This window comes from Lonchura striata, chromosome 15 (assembly GCF_046129695.1).
Source record: "Lonchura striata isolate bLonStr1 chromosome 15, bLonStr1.mat, whole genome shotgun sequence".
Taxonomy (NCBI): domain Eukaryota; kingdom Metazoa; phylum Chordata; class Aves; order Passeriformes; family Estrildidae; genus Lonchura; species Lonchura striata.
This window is the reverse complement of record NC_134617.1, coordinates 4,872,734-4,890,794: the sequence shown is the minus strand read 5'-3', so window position 1 is coordinate 4,890,794 and position 18,061 is coordinate 4,872,734. Positions and strand designations below refer to the sequence as shown.

Here is an 18,061-nt window from a genome sequence, read left to right as displayed (position 1 = left end):
CCAGGCAATGGGTCACGCTTGAAATCTTGCCATTCTGGTGTTAAGACTTTTCTTTTTTCTTTTCTTCACTTGCACCTTGATTTCTGACATATTTTTAGATGCTGTGAATTTGGATAGAGCTAGTGAAAAGGGATTTGGTACTGGGTTGTTTTTCTTCTTTTGTCTTTGAGAAATAGGGGATTTTATTTTTCACTAAAGATGGAGCCCTAGGGTGATTATCTGTTCTGCTTAGCAAGGAAGGATAGTGGTTCCTCACGGAGGTGAAAACTGTGTAAAATCTCAGGATTGCAACTCAGTTTAACCCTAGAATCTGATATGGATATTGGAGCTCTGATATTTTTATTTTTTGAATTAATGATGCTTTTAAGATTGTGCTGCTGCACAGAAAGCTCCATGAATCTAATGCATTGCAGAGTGGTAAGCATGGTAATATTGGGTTATGGTAATATACCTATTATTTCCCCTCTTAGTCCCACAGGGTTTGTCAGGTTGGGTGCTGGAGAATTACCATGAATGCAGAAGAGCAGTGCTGGGATCACATCCAGGGATGTGTTGCCCACTGTTGGGATGAAGCAAGATTTGCTGTGACCTCCCAGCAGGTGAAATGCTGCTGTAGTGGCCTCACCTCTTTCTTACATGGAAGCCATGTGAGCAGATAGACAATCTCATTTCTTCTTTGGCAGCGTGGCAGCAAGGGGAAGCTATTTAATTAAAAGCTTTTTCCCTTCTGCAGGGGTTTCCCTGGTCAGTCACCAGCTGAGGTTCTGGATTCTCCAGCCTGGAGTTGAGCCGTGCTGTCGGCAGCCCCAGCCCGGCTCAGTTCACATCTCCGTGGGCAAGGAGGGAGCAGGAGGCTGAGCACATATTTCTGCCTGTTCCTTGCTTTTTTCTGCTGTTAGCCTGAGAAATAAAGTTTGTTCCTATGTAATCCTGACACGACTGAAGAACCTCTTGCTGCAGGCAGCTCTGTCACTCTCTGTAGTGCTTGGATTGCTCAGCAGAGGGAGAAGAGACCATAATGCTGAAGGCACTCAGAAACAGCCAGTGCCACGTTTCTCTGACAGGCAGCAGGGAGAAGAGTCCCAAAGCCTCCCTCCCTGCTGGATTTTTCTTGTTTTTCTTCTCTTCTTGTTGTGAGGCTTGGAGCTAAGCTGTGATTTTTCACCTCTTAATCAAAAGTAGCTGCCTCAATGTGTAGGTTACTGGACTATTTCAGATGGCAGAGTGGGTGAATGTGATAGAAAAGATAAGTCCATATCCAAGAAGCAGCATGCTTGAAAAAATCTCATACATCCAAACACTTCCTAAATATTCAGAAGCTTTCCTAAAGACTTCTGAAGAAGTGTTGGAATTGACCTTTAGGGACTGAAGCTTTACAACACATCCAGAGATAAACAAAACAAAACCAAACGCTTTGAATTAGTTGCAATTCAAACAGCAGGTAAAGCCCATGACTCATCTCCAGGTCACATTTTTAACTGTTGTAAATCAGTGCAGCTCCATTATTTCTTAGGCACTGTGCCAGTGCTGCCACTGGCTGGAGGGCCGGCCTGCTATTTTTGGGGGAGATGAAGTTTGAACAGAAGATTTGTGAGATTGTGACAAAGTTGTGGAGTTTTGTTTGTTTGGGTTTTTTTGTTTGGGTTTTGTTTGTTTGGATTTTTGTTTGGGGTTTTTGTTTGTTTTGGGTTTTTGAGGTTTTTTGTTTGTTTGGGCTTTTTTGATGATGGGAAAGACACTTGTTTAAAGAACAAAACCTGTGCTCAGGCTAATAGATCGCATTGCTCAGTAGGGATTTGCTCCCCTGCAGCATATTGTGAGGAGATCCAGGAGAATTAGACATTTGTTTTTTTGTCAGAGATGTCAGTTTAATGTGATAAGAAAACAGTTGTTAGAACACTGCCAGATAAAAGCAGGATGCTAAGCATGAAAGGGAAAAATACCGATGAGACGTTCTTGCAATTTGATGGAACAAATGAGTTTTGTGGAGACCTGGCTCATTCCCTGTTGGGGGTGATGTGGTCAGCTTTGGGGCTGTGCTCTTCAGTGCTCCTTCAGTGCTGAAATGAATGAGGGGCTGAGGAGGTGGAGCAGATGAAGCTGTTGGCCCTGTAGAGACAGCTGTGGTGGAGCAGGCTCCAAACTAAATCTGTTAGATATTTTTCTCTTCCCCCCCCCCCCCCCCCCCCCCTCTTTTCTTTGTTCCTTTTCTTTCTGTCTGTCTGACCTGACTGCACTGGGCACTTCCTAAATAAATGTGTTCTCTTAAAGCATGAGTCAAGAGCCCACAGACGGTGAGGGTCTTAACTCTCTTTTAGACAGGGAAATGTGCCTAACAGGCAAATGTGGAATGTGCTGTTTGGAAAGCAGAAGGGGCATTGTTGAGAGGTGCTGGTCACGCACAGAGGACCAGGTGATGAAGGCTTTCCCATCCTCTGTGCTGGAAATCCAACCAAGGCCAGTTCTGGGTTTACTTTGCATTTTCTTCCAAACCAGTAATGAAGAAGGGTCCATGTTCCTTCCCTGCCAGAGACCAGCCTCCATCCCTGATTCCAGCCCTACCTGCATGGGCTTCTCGTGCTCTGCTCAGGGCAGGCAGAGGGTGACCAGATGGAGCTGGTGCTGTTTAACAGCCCAAAAAACACCTCTCTCCTCAGGAGAGTTTGTCTCTGCTGGATAATGAGCTCTGCTTCACTCAGGACTGAGTTGCTGCAGTAGGGATCAGAGAGAAGCACAAATGAGGATGCAGCACTGGGCACTTCTACAGCCTCTTTTCTCCATAGCAAACAGCTAATTAACTGGGAGCTGTTGGGCTGCTGCTGGCCTGGCTTCCTGTGGGAGACTCTTGAGCAGTTTGTCTTGCTCCAGTAAGTTTTTGAAGTCTTTCAAAACTGTGCATTGCAGCAACGCCCCAGCTTTTATTCTGACTTTTAGGCTTTTGAAAGTGTGACATCTGATAGTGGAGCTGGGCAGTGGAGCTTCAGCTGAAGGAAAAGTTGTTCAGGTACAAAATGCATAGCCATGGGTTGGGGTTTGAGAGCCTTTCCATGATTTACAAAATAACCTGCCAATGTTTCTGTTTATATTTGAAGTACTAAATCGTTTATGCAGAAACCATAAACGTTTTTCTTGGGTGGCAGCATGGGCAGCCTCGCTCTCCTTGCAACTTATTTTATGGCTATAAATGGGATGTAAGTGGATTTTCTGCCTTGTACTATCTGTCTGAAGGAGGATAAAATTCACTGTTACTGTCGTGCTCAGGTAAAACAGTAACCCTGAATTTTAGCAGTTTTACCTTATGAACTTCACAGATACTGCAACGTCAAAATTTTATTTTTTAGTATACATGACTTCTTGAAAAAGTGAGGCCAAAATAGGCCTCAAGAATCAAGAATTTACTTTACTTAACCTGACTACACTACAGAGAAATCATAATCCTCACAGGGTTCAGCTCAGTTTTCTGCTTACATGTTGCTCCTGAGAGCTGAATTATTTTGCATGTTTTTTTTACAGAGTTTGCACTAGTGGTTTGCAGAAAATCATTAGCTGTATTACTGTTTCAATATGGGCACTGGAAAATCCACTTTTATCTGTTCCTGCTTACCAGTGTGCTGCAAAAGGCTTGCCTTGCATGTACTGAAACATGATTAATTTGGGGGAGTAATGATGAAACTGCAGTTCTTTGATAGGTTGATTATTTTATGCTCTGCCAGAAATGGATACTTAAAAGAAGATATTAGACCTAAACAAGATATTCAAAAGTCAGTTACTGGTTTGTGTTAGCTAATAGGGAATAGGCCAATCCTCCTGCCACTCATGTCAGTAAAAATACTGAGAGTGAAGTCAGGCATGCAAGAATTAATTACCTTCAGATGATGGTTTTTGAAGGTGTGACTAAAAGATTTGAAGTGTTGGTTGAATTGTCTGAAAACTAAATCAGTTAGATATTTTTCTCTTTCTTCCCCTCTCTTTTCTTTCTGTCTGGCTTCAGCAGTGGATTTCTGCCTTCTGAGCAACAGGTACTTCTGAATTCCTCTGCCCAGGCTGGTAGCAGATGTGGCCCTTATACAGGCTGATGTTATACACCATTGCACGCTTAATTTCTCTATTTGAAAGTAATCTTGAAGGTGGGTATTTTATTGGTTTAGGGAAAAAGCACCTACACACTGATTCCTGAGTGTTACAGTAATGAAGTTTTCTGGAAACAGGTATTTCCTGAAAGAGCTTTATGGAGTCAGAGGTGAATGATTTTAAGTATCATGTTTAACAGTTGTCTTATTACTGACATGGAGGCTATTATAGTTATTATCGTTGAGTCAGGTATTGAAAAATGGTGCACTTAAATGTCTCCATTGTTCTTATTTTCAACAGCACTGTTATGAACTGCCTTCACTGAAAGGTTGAAGGCGGGTAGTGCCTGTGAGGCTGAACTGGTGTTGTGGGAATATAGTTAAATCTTTTGAAAAATAATACGAAGCGTGGAAATTTTGTAAACAGCAGAAATGTTTCTTACATGATTTTGTGAATTTGTAGTTTCTATGTAGGAATTTTCTTATCATCAGAATGTCCAGCAAGCCAGAATTTTTGTCATTCAATTGTATTTTTGGCTCACAGAGAGGAAGAGGCATTAACAGCTGTGGGGAGATTAAAGAACTAAGTCAAAAATGATTTCTGCAAATTTTACATCCTGGGCAGTTGGTAGTTATTCATGGACATGGTATGAAAAGTTATGGTGGGGGTGGAAATTATGCTTTTAGGGATAGGGTCTAGATATCAATGTGTTGCTGGTGTAACAGAGCTCCATCCTTGGAGCCTGGTGTAACTGGCTCCATCCTTGCCTGTTGTTTGTCCAGGAAAATAAGATTTGATTTCCAGGTGGGAAAAGGCTGTTCTATCATTAATGACACAAACCCCTTGGTCTTCTTGTGCTAAGCAAGAATGTTCTTACAGGGATCAAAATACTTATTTTTTGGCACTTCTATTTTCCTTCACTTATGGGAAGCTTCTGATCTTGAATTTGGCTTTTCATATAGTTAGGACCTGAATATTTGGGTTACAACAGCATATATTGGCTAATAGACCTGGGGTGCTCCAACCCCACCTGAACCTATTATCTGGTATTTTAGGTGTTCAGTGCTGTGATTATGTATACTCTTTATACAAAAACGTTGTTTTTTTTGTGAAGGCAAAAAACAGAATGTGCAGGTTTTCATAGAAAAGAAAATGTTCAGCTAGCTTGAATCTGTCCTTTTTGGGATAGGAGATTGCTCTGGAGGGTGTTTTTTCTTCTCTAACTTATGAAGCAATTTGAGTCTAATCTACTCCATAATTTCAAGCCTTGTATGATATTTCCCATTTGTTACCCTAATAAGACCAAAGGTAAAATTTTATAGCACATTGTGAGCTGAATGGTCAACGTCTTATTAAATATCTTTGCTTCCAGGGCAGGTGGAAATGAGAGAAGTCTCTTGCAGATCACAGCCCAATTAATACAGTTTATCTAAACATGCTCTGGCTCACCCTGCCAACACTTCACAGGGAAGCAGAAATTGTCCTTTCTGTGTGTTCTACCTTGCAAGAAAATAAGAACAATGCAGGTGGTCAGACAGAAGGTCATGTAGCCCAGCGTCCTGTGTGTGGTATGGATCACACCTGATTGTGTGTTGGCTCTTCTTCAAGCTGTAGAGTCCCAATGTACTCCTACTTCTGATGCATTCTCAGCAAAGTGAAGCAGAAATAATTTTGGTCTTCTGATCCATCACATCGTATGATGTCTTCATATGTTTTCTTTTAAAGATGACATAAGCAGAAATAGATGCATTTCTAAAATGCAGATAAATCATGAGTTTATGACATAGTATTTTGTATTTCAGCCTTGATATATTTCCTTAGACGTTCCAAAATTATTTGCTTATTATTTTTGGGTTGCTGATGAGGTGATGTTTCCAGAAAGCTGTCTGTAGTGACTACATCTCTTTTCTCCATTAGAACAGCTAATTCAGAGCCTGTCAGTCTATGTGGACAGTAATACTCCTTTATTTCAATGCAATATTTTGCATTTATTAGCATTTAATTTATGCTGTCATTTTGCTGTCCAATCACAGTGTCTTGAGACTCTTCTGCAGCTTTCACATCAGTTGTAATTTTGCATACTCCTAATTGTTCTGTCTTTTCAGTTTGGCATTTCATTGCCTCTCTGCTCCCTTCTCAGACCAGTAACAGGTATTTGGACCAGTACAGGTCTTAGCAGAGATACTGAGATGATGTGTTAACAGCCTCTCATCGGTGTGACAAATGATTTATTATTTGCTTTATCTCCTTTTTTTTTTTTTTTCAGTTGATGATCCATAAGATACCTTTGTTTTCTCTCCCACCATAGCCTACCTTTTTAAAGGCTCTTTAAAGATTCCTTGAGTCTGTTTGCTGAAGGGTTTGGGAAAAGCCCCATGTACTGCATCAGCCACCTGCATGTCCCTGCTGACCATGTCCCCTCATTCACATGCTTGTTAACTCCTTCAGGGAATTCTGACAGATTGTTGTGCATGACTGCTCTCTGTAAAATATCTGACTCTTTCCAGGTCTATCATGCACCCACTTGTTCAATTCTTTATTATATCTTCTATCAACTCTTCTTGTATTGAAGTTAAACTCAGTGGTCTGTATCTTTGAACATTTGGCTTTTTAATGAAATGTTCAGCTGTGAGAAGACAAAAAAGTGAAGTATGTTTTTTGTGTCATATTTTGTGGGTATTATGTTTTCTGGGAGGTTTTGTCCCTCTCTGAACTGTAAGGTTACAGCTTTGTTCATAGTTGTGGGGTCAGAATCAGAAATTGTGGAAATGAGGCATGGGCATCACTGCCACATCACCACAGTGTTACCACATTACATTCCATAACTGCCAAATTTCACCATGGAAATTTTCAAAGCAGCACCCTGGGGTTTACAAGATCGACTTTATCAATGGTAATAAGCTTTAATCTGTTTATTGCAAGGAATAAATCAAGCACTAGAACTAATGTGGACTGAAACCAAATGTTGTATTACAGTCTTAAGCCTTTCTTGTATATACAATTATCAAGACATAGGGCTTCTGCATACTCACAGAAGGAACTTTAATTTCATATTTTAAGGGTTCCAGAAATAAATTTACAAGTTAGGAAAATACTTTTGTTTTACTCTGTGTTCATTGCTCTACAAAACCCTGACAGAATGCCATTACTGCAGGCTTCTGATGCCAGCATTTGTCACTAGCTTTGTATTGGGACTGTTTTATAGAAAATGTAATGTTAGAAGCTTATCTATATTCTCAACAGGAGAATCTGAAATATATAAATGAAGTATTGTAATGAAAAGCCATAAGAGAAAGCTGCAGGCCTTGTAAATACCCTCTCAAGAAGGGCTGGCTGGCATTCCAGATCTTTTTTGTTTTGCACTGTGGGTCTCTCCTGAAGCACCAGGTTGTGGTGGGTGCCTCTCATGTGCCAGGGCTAAGGGAGCTGCCAGTGCTTTCCACTGTGGCAGGAGAAAGCATTTACTCACTAAATTACCATCTTCCTCACCAAAGCTTAGGGAAATCTTATTCATGGGTTACAGGACTGTCAGGTGTAGATCAGCAAAGTCTCCAAAATTTGTCCCATCAAGAATTTTGTCTCTGGTCCACTATGGTGACCTTGCAATTAAAGGGGTCATTTGTTGTAGACGAATGTAACATCCTCTTAAAGATGAGACCTGGGCTGCCTGTCTTGTGAGTGAGCAGATTTTGGTGCGCCTGTAACAGCCTCAAAATCTTGTGATAAAATTGAAACAGCCAGTCAGTGGAGGACCTGGACATATAATTAAATGATATTTCCACTTAATTTTGTTTTTGTCCTTTCCATTCTATCTGGGATTTGCTGTGCTTCACTTGCAGTTAAAAGTAAAAAAGCTTTTGTCATTCGTGGAGCAGCTGGGCTCTCAGTCCTGAGCCATTTTAGGGTTGTGGCACACAAAAGAAACAAAATTTCCACAATTCCAGTTATTTAGTCCCGAGAAGGCAGAGCCCTGAGTGTGACAGTAGCTTGACGTGTTCTTTGCCATTGCTCTTGGTGGCAGGAGTCCTTTTCCAGTGCAAGCTGCATTCTGCCCTTGTGCTGTGTCCCCAAAACTGGGAGGGGTGGCTCTGGCCACTCCTTGCTGTGCCAGGTCACTGTTGGTGCAGCTCAGGCAGCCCAGTGACATTGCTCCTTGTCTTGCAGTACCTGAAATGAAAGCCTAGGTTTATTCCAAAGGGGTGGCTGCTCCATGGGGCATCTTTCCAATACAGAGGCTTTAATCTGGTGCCACCAAAATATCTTTTTTTTTCCTCCACACAGTGCTCCTATGACATTGCTTGAGCAAAATCCTGTTTTCTGTTCTGTTTTCTCTCACCTTAGAGGGAGTCATGGGTTTGTTTTAAGAGGACTCCTGAAGACAGAGACAGAAAGTCAACAGAGGCAATTGTGGATCACAAGAAGCTCAGCTGAGCTCAAGTTACAGATGAACCTGCAATTGTTACTGTCCTATTTATGCCTCCAGCCAGCCAGTGTTGGTCAGCTCCATCTAATTTCAGAGCTAACTTCTTGTCCCAGTGCTGTACTTCATAATAATCCCTCATACAGGTGACCACTGATTTAATTGTCCCTTTGTACAGAGAGTGCCAATAGGTAGAAATAAAGCCTGAAGTGTGACTCATTCTTGAGTGAGGCAAGTTATGAACGAGAGAAGGCAGCTCACCTGCTTCTGGGAAGGTCTAGAGCTGTGTGGGAGCTGAGAGGAAATCCCTGCTGCTCCTCTCATGGAGCTGGAGAGAGCCCAGTTTGGGTTAGCAGGGTTACATGTGCAGACAGCTCGTGGTGCTTGAGCCTTGCTGGTGCTGCAGTGGCATGGAAGGGTGGCAGGTCCCAGAAGCATCTGTGTGGGAAAAAACCCTCCAGCTTTCCTTCCTCAGACTTGTGATGTCTTACAGAAAAATTTAAATGCTTCACTGGGGAGAAACCACTGAACTAATTTTGATCATTTCAATTTGAATTCCCACCTTGAAGTGTGCAGGGCTGATGGCCACATGGGTGTGAGCAGTTCTTGTTCCAGGCTGCCCAGCTGTTGGCAGGGCTGGGCAGTGCCTTGCCATGAGGTGTGTGGGATGTAAGCTGCTTTTTAAAGGTGCTGCATGAATATTCACTCTGTGCCAGGTGCTGGAAGATGCCTTCGATCACATCTGATCTCGCTGGGTTTCGTTGCTCTTGTATAAATAAAAAATCATTGCCTCGGGTTTTTTACACAGCAGGGCTGATATTGGCAGTGGTACCTTGTTAAAATGAAGGAGTGTCTGTCTCATTACAGATAATGTGAGCACAACCTGCATTTTCTGCTTTGTGACAATATACTGCACCAGATGAAAGTTCAGTGAGAGTTATTTGTGAGTTCAGAACTTTATTACTGTTTCTCAAGAACTGAGAGTGTTTGTTAGTTGGGGAGAGGTGAGAATTTGATATTTGTTTTCTTTTTAATTGTACAGTAATATAAGAGTTATTGCAAAGGATAGACATGCCAAGGAATTACAGAATCTGATCGATGACTGTTTCTTACAATGCAATTTGCATCGATGTTCTCCTTAAAACAAGTTCTCTGGTTTTGCTTGTATGCATCCTGTCAGCATGAAGTTTGCTTTGTTCATGTTTATAGCAAATATGTAACTTAGTCTGTATTATTTTTAGAGGCTGAAAGATGAAATATGTGAGTATAGTGTGCTACAACTAGTAAATGTATAATTTATGTTTGTGGATGGTTCATGGTATTGTGTACTTTGGTAACAGCATTGCCCTTGCCAAAAATGAGACAAAACTCTTGAAATGTTGTCACTACAGTTAAGCAAGAATTAAAAACAGTATTAGGTGTTCAAATCCCACTAGCATTTACTGAAAGCAGCATGGCCAATAGCTGTAGACACATGCAAGTTCATATCTAATTTGGGAGCCTCAAGGCCACATACAGTCACCAGAGCTGCCACAGGGTGATTCAAAGCTCTGAATTTAGAGCCTGATTCTCTCTTCTTGACTATGTGAGGAATTGAGTTTCTTGACTTAATGTTTAAATTAGCTGCCTAGATTGAGTTGATTCACCCACCTCTCCTCTTCACTTGTCTTTTACTGTTTCCTGATTACTTTATCTTGTTTTTATTTTTTATGCTTTTTGGAAATTATCTAGTAAGTGGTGATGGGGATAGTGGAGTCAAGTGATGGAAAATATACCTAAGGAAACTGAGAATGGAAGCACTTTCCTCTTTCTTGAAAAATTGCATCTTGTCTCCATTTTGAGCCTTGGTAGGTCTGGATTTGATTTTTCAGACACTGAAACTCTGCTAGATGAGGGAGCCCTGTCACAGGAGATGTACTTTCCATGTGCAGGAATTACCTAGCTGTAATTAGGTTCCTTCACCTTTTCACTCATAAATTAAATATCCTTACTTCCTTTATTCTCAAGCATTTCATTCTGCTTAATAACCAAGTGTGGTGACACTGTTAAGCTGCTCCAGCCTCAGTGTATTTTTATAAGCATTGTGCCAGCCCTCTGTGGTGTATGTAGATAATGTGGGAGAGATGGGGAAACTTCTGCTGTGGGGACACTGCAGAACTCCCTGTAGTGTTATGGTTTGGGAGGGACTGGGAGTCAATGGACTGACTTGATTGTGCATTGAAGAGAAATCTCAGTGCAGTGGGGATTGCAAGAAGCCCCAAAGGGTAAAACAGAGCACTTGCCACAGGGAAAGCAGCTGAAGGGAGGAAGGATGGGTATCTATTACAGGAGCTCCTTTTTACTTTTTGTCTTTTTTGTCTTGCTGGTGGCATTGAGACACTTCCCAGAGAGAAGAAAGAAATGGAGAAAAGATGTGGGTTGATTTTTTTTTTTTTTTTTTTGCAGGCTTTTTTTTGTCCTTCCACAGAAGCCAGAATAGTTTTTGCTGTTTATAACTGAGATGTAGTAATGCTGTTGTTTCTGGCTTGCCAGCTGGAGAAACCCAGAAGGGAGCAGCTCCTCTGCCCCAGCCTACCTCTGCAGCCTGGGCTCTTCTCCCAAGGCAGGAACACATTCCTGGTTATCCCATTCTCAGCAGGGGCTGAGCTCTTCTGTTTGCAAAGACGAGAGTTCCTTTTCTGTCACAATCATTTATTTTGAGTTGAGATAGTGAAATCCCAATCTTCTGTGTTTCCATCGGCCTGGGTGCCAGAGCAGTCATGTTCAGGGGAAGGAGGCTCAGATAAAGCAGCTCTGGGTTCCTGTGCCCGAATTTCCCTGCACAGGGCTCTGTCCTCTGCAGTGGAGACATAAGTGTAAGGAGGCAAAATCAAGATTCCTGAACAGGCTGCAAACTGAGCGAGCAATTTCTGTTTCCTGCCTTTTTTTTTCCCCTTCCCAAGGGGTACAAAGGTATGAAACAAGCCATGTGAAAGCTTATGTGCATTTCAATTGAAACCAGACAAAAACAGAAGTGAAAGTTAACATGCAGATTTGTAGCAAAGCTGAAAGAGTAACAGCAGTGTCATTAGTATCATAGAAAAGTCAGCACACCAAAAATATTAGAACATCAAATCAATGAAAGTTATGCAGAAGATGACCAGTCCATCCTCTGGTTCACTTTTGTTTGCATCCTGGCTCATGCAATTTTCAGGAGTTTATTTTAGCCATTTGCATGGATTTTAATTTTTTGGTTGCTTTAAAAACTGATTTAGGCTAGACATAACTGTGCATTCTCTTCAAGAAGTTTTTGCTAAGCATGCTTGGTGTTTAGTGAATAATTATGATCAATAAAAGAAAATTAAATCCAAGAATTGTCAGTTCCTTTGTCTAATTAACCCTGAGAATTATCTCCCTGTGTTACAGCCCTCTCAAGCAGGATGAGTGAGGGGCACAAGTAGCTTTAATAATAACAATAACAAGCATCTTAGGACATGTTTTGGTGGCTCTTTAGTATTTTGCATCAGTAATATTTTTTTGGCAGCATGGAATGTGGGGAATGCATAATCTCTCGGAACATCCAATTAAAATGACTTGGATGGCAAGTTCCTCTCCTTTTTCCTCTTGTGTGTGGCTGTACCCTTCCCATCAAAGAAGTTGTGTCTTAATTGGCAATCCCCCTGCATCTGCTCACTCTGTCACCCCCCACAGAGAGGCACGGTGCTTAATTAAAAGGGAGTTTGTGTTTGTTTCTCTCTGGAATTTCACTTGTGCTTTTGTAGAGGTTTCAAAGGCAGATACATTTACAGAGACCTTGCTGAGTAATTAGTCCTGTAATGTTATTACTTCAAAAAAAGTAAAACAAGAAAAAAAGCTGAGTTCACAGGAGATGGGAAGAAGCCCCAAAGTTGCCAAACTTGGTATGAGTGTTGGAAAGGGACCCTCCAGAGGAGACAGTCCTGTGAGGGTGGTATAACCACCATGAAATCTGGTGGTTTTGCTGCACAATTTCTCCAATGTGCTTCTGCTTGGGAAGTTTCTGGAAGTAGCAAGGTGAATCTACCATCAGAGAAAGTTTAATTTATGGCTACTCAAATGAGCTTTCCATGGGGGAGTGTGTTGTAATAATGAAAAATACTGAAATCAGCAACTCACTTCTGCTAAACCTATGGTTTTATAACTCTGTCTCAGGCCCTTTGGAGTTATGTCTGATCTTTAACTCTCTGAATTACTTGCAGAGTGCTGCATACTTTTGTCATCAAGGTTTTTGTTGAAATCACTGCTGAAGTGCAGTGGGATCCCTGGAGAGAAATGTGAAGTTCTTCACTTGGCTTCAGACACCAGTGGTCTGGAAAATACTGCTTTTCATTTTAAGAGAAAATGACCTGGATGAGGTTCTTGGGAGCAGCATTTTCCCAATGCCACGGCTTTTTTGCTGTCTCATATCCTTCCTCTTGTTGTGCCCCAAGGAAGGCACATTGCCAGGGATCCACTGGCTGGCCTTTGGGAAGTGCTTGGGGAGCACAGTCATCCTGCCAGGCTCCTGCTGGGACTGGACTGACCTTGAGCTAGCAGAACTGCTTTGCACCCACCTCTTGCCCATCTCTTTTCATGGCTTCTGCCATGCCTGGCATTCTGTGGCTTCAGCCCTCTGTGAAGCTGAGGGGTCTTAGGATTTCACACCACTTGGGTTTAGAAAAGATGTTTAAAATCAGAGGATAAAATACAGAATCATTCTGAATTGGATTTCTTTCCTCCTGTAGATATTCTCAGTTCAGTCAGAGAGAAAAATAGAAAAATTTCTGCCAGGCTAAGCCTGGGGAAAAGTCCGAGAAGAACGTAAAGAATCTATTATATTGTTTTCTGTTCATATAATTTATAAATATCTTCTACCATGGTGACCTAAGTCCAGTGTACCAATCAGGTGAAATTTTTTTACTTTAAGACTAATAGAGAACTTCGTGAACATTAATTCTATAAAAGAGAGAGGTACTTTTAAATAAACATTCATTTACCTTCTAAAATCGTACAAGCCATTTTGCCTATCCCTGGCTCAACAGCATCATCCTTCCCCTGCCAGTTGCTTGTTTGCCAAGGCTGAAATAAAGGCAGTGGTGGCACAGTTGTGACTGGTAGCAGTGGCACATACATATTTCATAGACTCATAAGGGACAGTGCTGGAGTTTATCTTGCATGAAACAATGTTGGCATCTCGTGATTGGAACCATGCTACATAGATGGGCAAGGAGTAGTCGTGCATAGCTGTGACTGCTCTGGCATGGTTGGAAATGTGTGCAGAGCTGGAAATGTCATTTGAATAGAAAGCTGCTGAGTATTTGGGATTGACTCAGATGTCCTTTCACAGTGACTTACAGGGTGCTTGGCACAAAGCTGTGGTTTAGTCCCTTCTAGACTTTGGCAGTGCTGGACCACGAGCATGGTACACTCAAGGGGACAGCAACAAAAATAAATAGTGAAATTGAATTTATGCCGATGGTATGGGCCAGAAATAAAGCTGCTGGGTAGATCAGTGAGAGTTGTACTACTTACTCTACCTCCACTGATTCATTAAATGCAATGAATCTAAGCAAAAAAAAGTCACTCTCCTGCTTTCCCTTAAGTTCAGAGTGATCTTGCTGAAGTGGGCCTGTGCTGAGCTCCCTGGTGTGTGGTAGGAGCAGGGATTGGAGCATGAAGTAGAAAGTATTTAGATATGATGTACTGTAAGCTGTGTTTCTGCTCCCCTGAGCCAGAGAATTTAACTGCATGTCTAATGTAGTTAGTGCAGAGGCAAATCAGTCCCTTGCTGTGCTCACTTGGGTGGGGGAGGAGGAAGTCAAAAATCAAAACATGAGTGGCCTGAAATTTTGGTGATATTTTCAGGTTTGTTTGTTTGATTCCTAGGAACTGGTGGGAGAGGGTGGAAAGAGAAACTCTTCTGGGGTGGAAGTGCTATAAAAGGAATAGGCAACCATTGAACAAATGGATTTTCTGTTTGCTTTATGCACTCTGCTTTTCAGGTCCATTAGGACACATTAGACTCATGAAGGTGACCAGCAAAATTGTCTTGACAAAGATTTCTGCAAGGAGATAAAAATAAATAAGTTAGCAAAGAGTGACTGGAGAGACCTTACCAATTACCAGTTCTTCAACCTCCTTACTTAATTTTCTTGTGAGCTAATGTGATAGGAGGAGGAGGAACACACCTTCATCAGAATGCTGCACAGGAGAACAGGGTTGCTATTAAAAGCCCAATAATGACTTGTATCGGTTTATGCAGATTTGCTCTGCTGGGTTACTCTGTGCCTGGCACTTGGCAAAGCACAGATAACATTTAAATCAGGCTGTAAGTGTAATTAAGTACTACCCTTCAGCGCATCTCTCCTTTTAAGACATTTTTATACACCGTGATTTAGAATATGACAATTGGGTAAGATTAAAGCAGCAAATTGTGCCTATAAAACAAGCCCTGAGAATAGCAAGGGGCCGTAAAATTTTATAAAGGGGAATACAGCACATGCCTCCAATCCGATAAAACTTTTGTGAGCTGGGAGATTAACTGTGAAATACAAATAAGATGATACAGTATGCATAGCATTCAGATAGTAAATTACTTGTTATTGTAACAACTTATTCCTGCTACCCAGAAGAATTTCTTACTTAACTTTTCCAGAAAATCTCACCGTGTGAATGATTCATTAAGTGCTGGAGGTGTGGAGGGAAGGTGGGAATTCAGGCAGCAGTGATGTCCCTGTAGGGAGAGCAGTGGTGCAGATGCAGTGTGGAAGATCGTCTGTGCTGGAACACATGCAGCCAGGCTTGTGATTGGTTTCTTCTTCAGCTTCAGTGGAGTTGTATTTGCAAAGTGAAAAAAAATCCTTCCCTTATTTCAAGTTCTTAATAAGACCCATTGGAAGGTTTTCCTGGGGAACAAAATGCTGATTTATGTGAGAAGGCTAAAATGTTGTTTTCTGTGGGTCTGGGCGGTGTTTGGCTGATTTGGTTCTGCTGCACTTTGAGTGCATCTGAGCATCTTCATCAGCTTCACTTGGCACACCTGAAAAAAAAAAAAAAGGCTGTGAGCCTTTTAGAAACTTCTTATTTAATTTGTAACTCTCAAACCTAGTGTGCCACAAGTCACCTCGACACATGACACCGAGGTTGTCACTGATAGCAGTGAGAGGCAGTGGCTCCTGTGATATCACTAGTCCCAGAGGCTTCTGCTATTCATCAGCTGTTGTGTTATGGCATTGTCCTTCACAGTCTTATTGATCTCACACATTCTCCCTTTCTTTTCTGTTCACACTAATCCTCCCTCATTCAGTCTTGCAATGCTTTTTTTAGATTTTTAGAACTGATTTCTTAATTACTCTCAATTGATAACTTCATTGTCCTTTATTAAGAGCCACAGAGCCTGATGATACTCGGCTTAAATGTCTGGTGAAGGCATGCAGAACCCAAAAGCCTGCTCATTTCTTCCCAGCTGTATTAGCAGTACACAGAAATTGTTGCATTGAGCCCATTGCATGTCAGTAAAAGGAAGATTGTGCATGTGGAACAGGGAGGAAGATGCCTGGATTTCTTACTGTCTATTATTCTCTGACCACCTTTGTTCTGCATAAAAGAACCCAAACAACTTTATGACACTTAGTTTTAATGATGTATTATGTAAGGAAATAGTAAAACTGGAAGGAGAGGTTTGAATTATTCTGGAGGAGAGTATTACATTTCAGTAATAGGACAGTTGGGTTTTAAAGGCTAAGCATCACTGCATTATGAACAAAATATAAGGCCAAGACACGGACAAATAGCAGTGTGAGGAAGGAAATGGAGAAGAAATAAGTAGGAGCCTCTGGAAGTGCAGCTGCATGGGCAATCAAGCATTTTTGGGGGCACATGTCATGCTCAGCCCTTGTTTTGATTTGGGGGATGTTTATATGTGTGTTGCTTTTATGCTTGACTTCCTTTTGACTTTCTGATTTATTATTCAGTACCATATTTATGTTTCAGATTGTTTTGATATTGTTAGGGAGATGTCAATACTTCTGAATCAACGCTAAAAACATTCTGGTTTATAGAAATGTTGACCTTTTATTCTTGCTTGGTTTGAAAAGTCAGTTCAAAATGGCAAGGTTTTGTACAGAGTGGAAATTCCCTGATCTGGGTGAAGCAGGGGCAGCCAAAATAGGTGTTCTTGTCCCACCACTGGTCCCATCTTTCATCCTGTCATGTTTTCCTGGGGAAGACAGGAGCTTCCTTCTCTGTATCCTGTTGCTGCTGGATGTCCAGAAAGGTCCTGGGTGCATTCCCTGCTGCAGCTCCTGCTGCAGTTCCCTCAAATCACACCATCAGTGTCTTGCTCAATCAAACCAGAACAGTTAAAACATTTCAAAACATCTGTAGGAAGTCATTAGCATAGAAAAGACTTTTGCAAATGGAAGTCCCAAATGTTCTCAGCAGTGTTCTGACAGGCTGTCAGGAGCAGCGCGTCTCTGCTGGTCCCGGTGGGAAGGAGCTGCCTCTGGCACCCTGCACCAGCTGCTGCAGGCAGAGCCCCAGGGAGCCCAGCCTGGCTCTCAGCTCACACTGAGCCACCTTGGCCTCCTAACTTGCCCAGCAGCCGAGTTCCAGCTCATTGAATTGCTGCTCAGGGGAGGTTTTTCCCCATGTGATGATGTTGATACCAATTTTTGCCCATCCCAGTGTCTGTGCTGCTTTGCTTTTTGTTTGAGTGATATGAACCTACAGTCTTTCATTATGTGCTCTAATGGAAACTGTGGGAACTCAAAATGTCCCTCAGACATTTTTGGAGCGTCCAGGTCAGAAGCATTTGAGACCCTGGCAGGCAGCTGGAAACAGCTGTGATTTTGGGTTTGAACCATGGAATGATTTACCAACCTCACAGGAAGAACAAGAAGTCACAAAAGTTTAGATATTATAGTAGAAGTAGTTACAGAGTAGAGGGAAGAATTTTTAGTGCTGTACAGGGGGGTTTTAATGCTTGTAAAGTGGGGTTTTAGTTTTGTACATGGGGGTCAGAGGTTTTAAGATGGAGGGATCTGGGCCTGTCCTGCCCTCCCTCTTTCTTCTTCCTCACCTCCATGTTCTCGGTGATGTTGGCACTCACAGGTTGGTTCAGAGTAGAAAAACACCATTTAATATAGGTAATAAGCATTGGGGAAAAACTGTAAACATGTAATACGTAATATATCATATAAGAGATAGCAGCAGCCCTGGGCAGGAGAGAAGAAGCAGTCGGAGTCAGAGAGGATGTCAGGGTGTGTGTGTGCCTCTGCCTGAGCTGTGAGCAAACCACAGCAGCCCAAGGAGAAAATCTTTTAGATAACTTGCAATAAGCAACCATGAGACTGGACAACAAGAGACTGCTGAGTTTTCTTTGGCAGCATGGGTTGGAGAAGTTTTTCCACCACACAGAGCCACTCCACAACCTAGGGTGGTCTTCAACAGGAAACTTTTGATGATAGTGAACTGGTCTCTGGGGTTTTGCCTCTACTGTTCATATGTTTGTTGGTGCCTGTAGTCTGTACCAGAGAATTACCTGGCCCAAAGTGAATTTGAGGGTGACCTGGA

At 41.9% G+C, this 18,061-nt stretch overlaps 1 protein-coding gene across 8 annotated transcripts in view; it reads left to right on the top strand.

The window, feature by feature from the left end:
• SGCD (sarcoglycan delta) overlaps positions 1-18,061 on the top strand; it is a 315,949-nt gene that overhangs the window by 9,226 nt on the left and 288,662 nt on the right. Inside the window, exon 1 of one of the 8 annotated variants that reach the window (XM_077786661.1) lies at positions 4,046-4,127. The exons of the other annotated variants lie outside the window; for them this stretch is intronic. The gene's annotated coding sequence lies outside the window, so the exon portion shown is untranslated. Of the gene's footprint in view, positions 1-4,045; positions 4,128-18,061 lie in introns of those variants that run through there. 8 annotated transcript variants of the gene reach the window in all.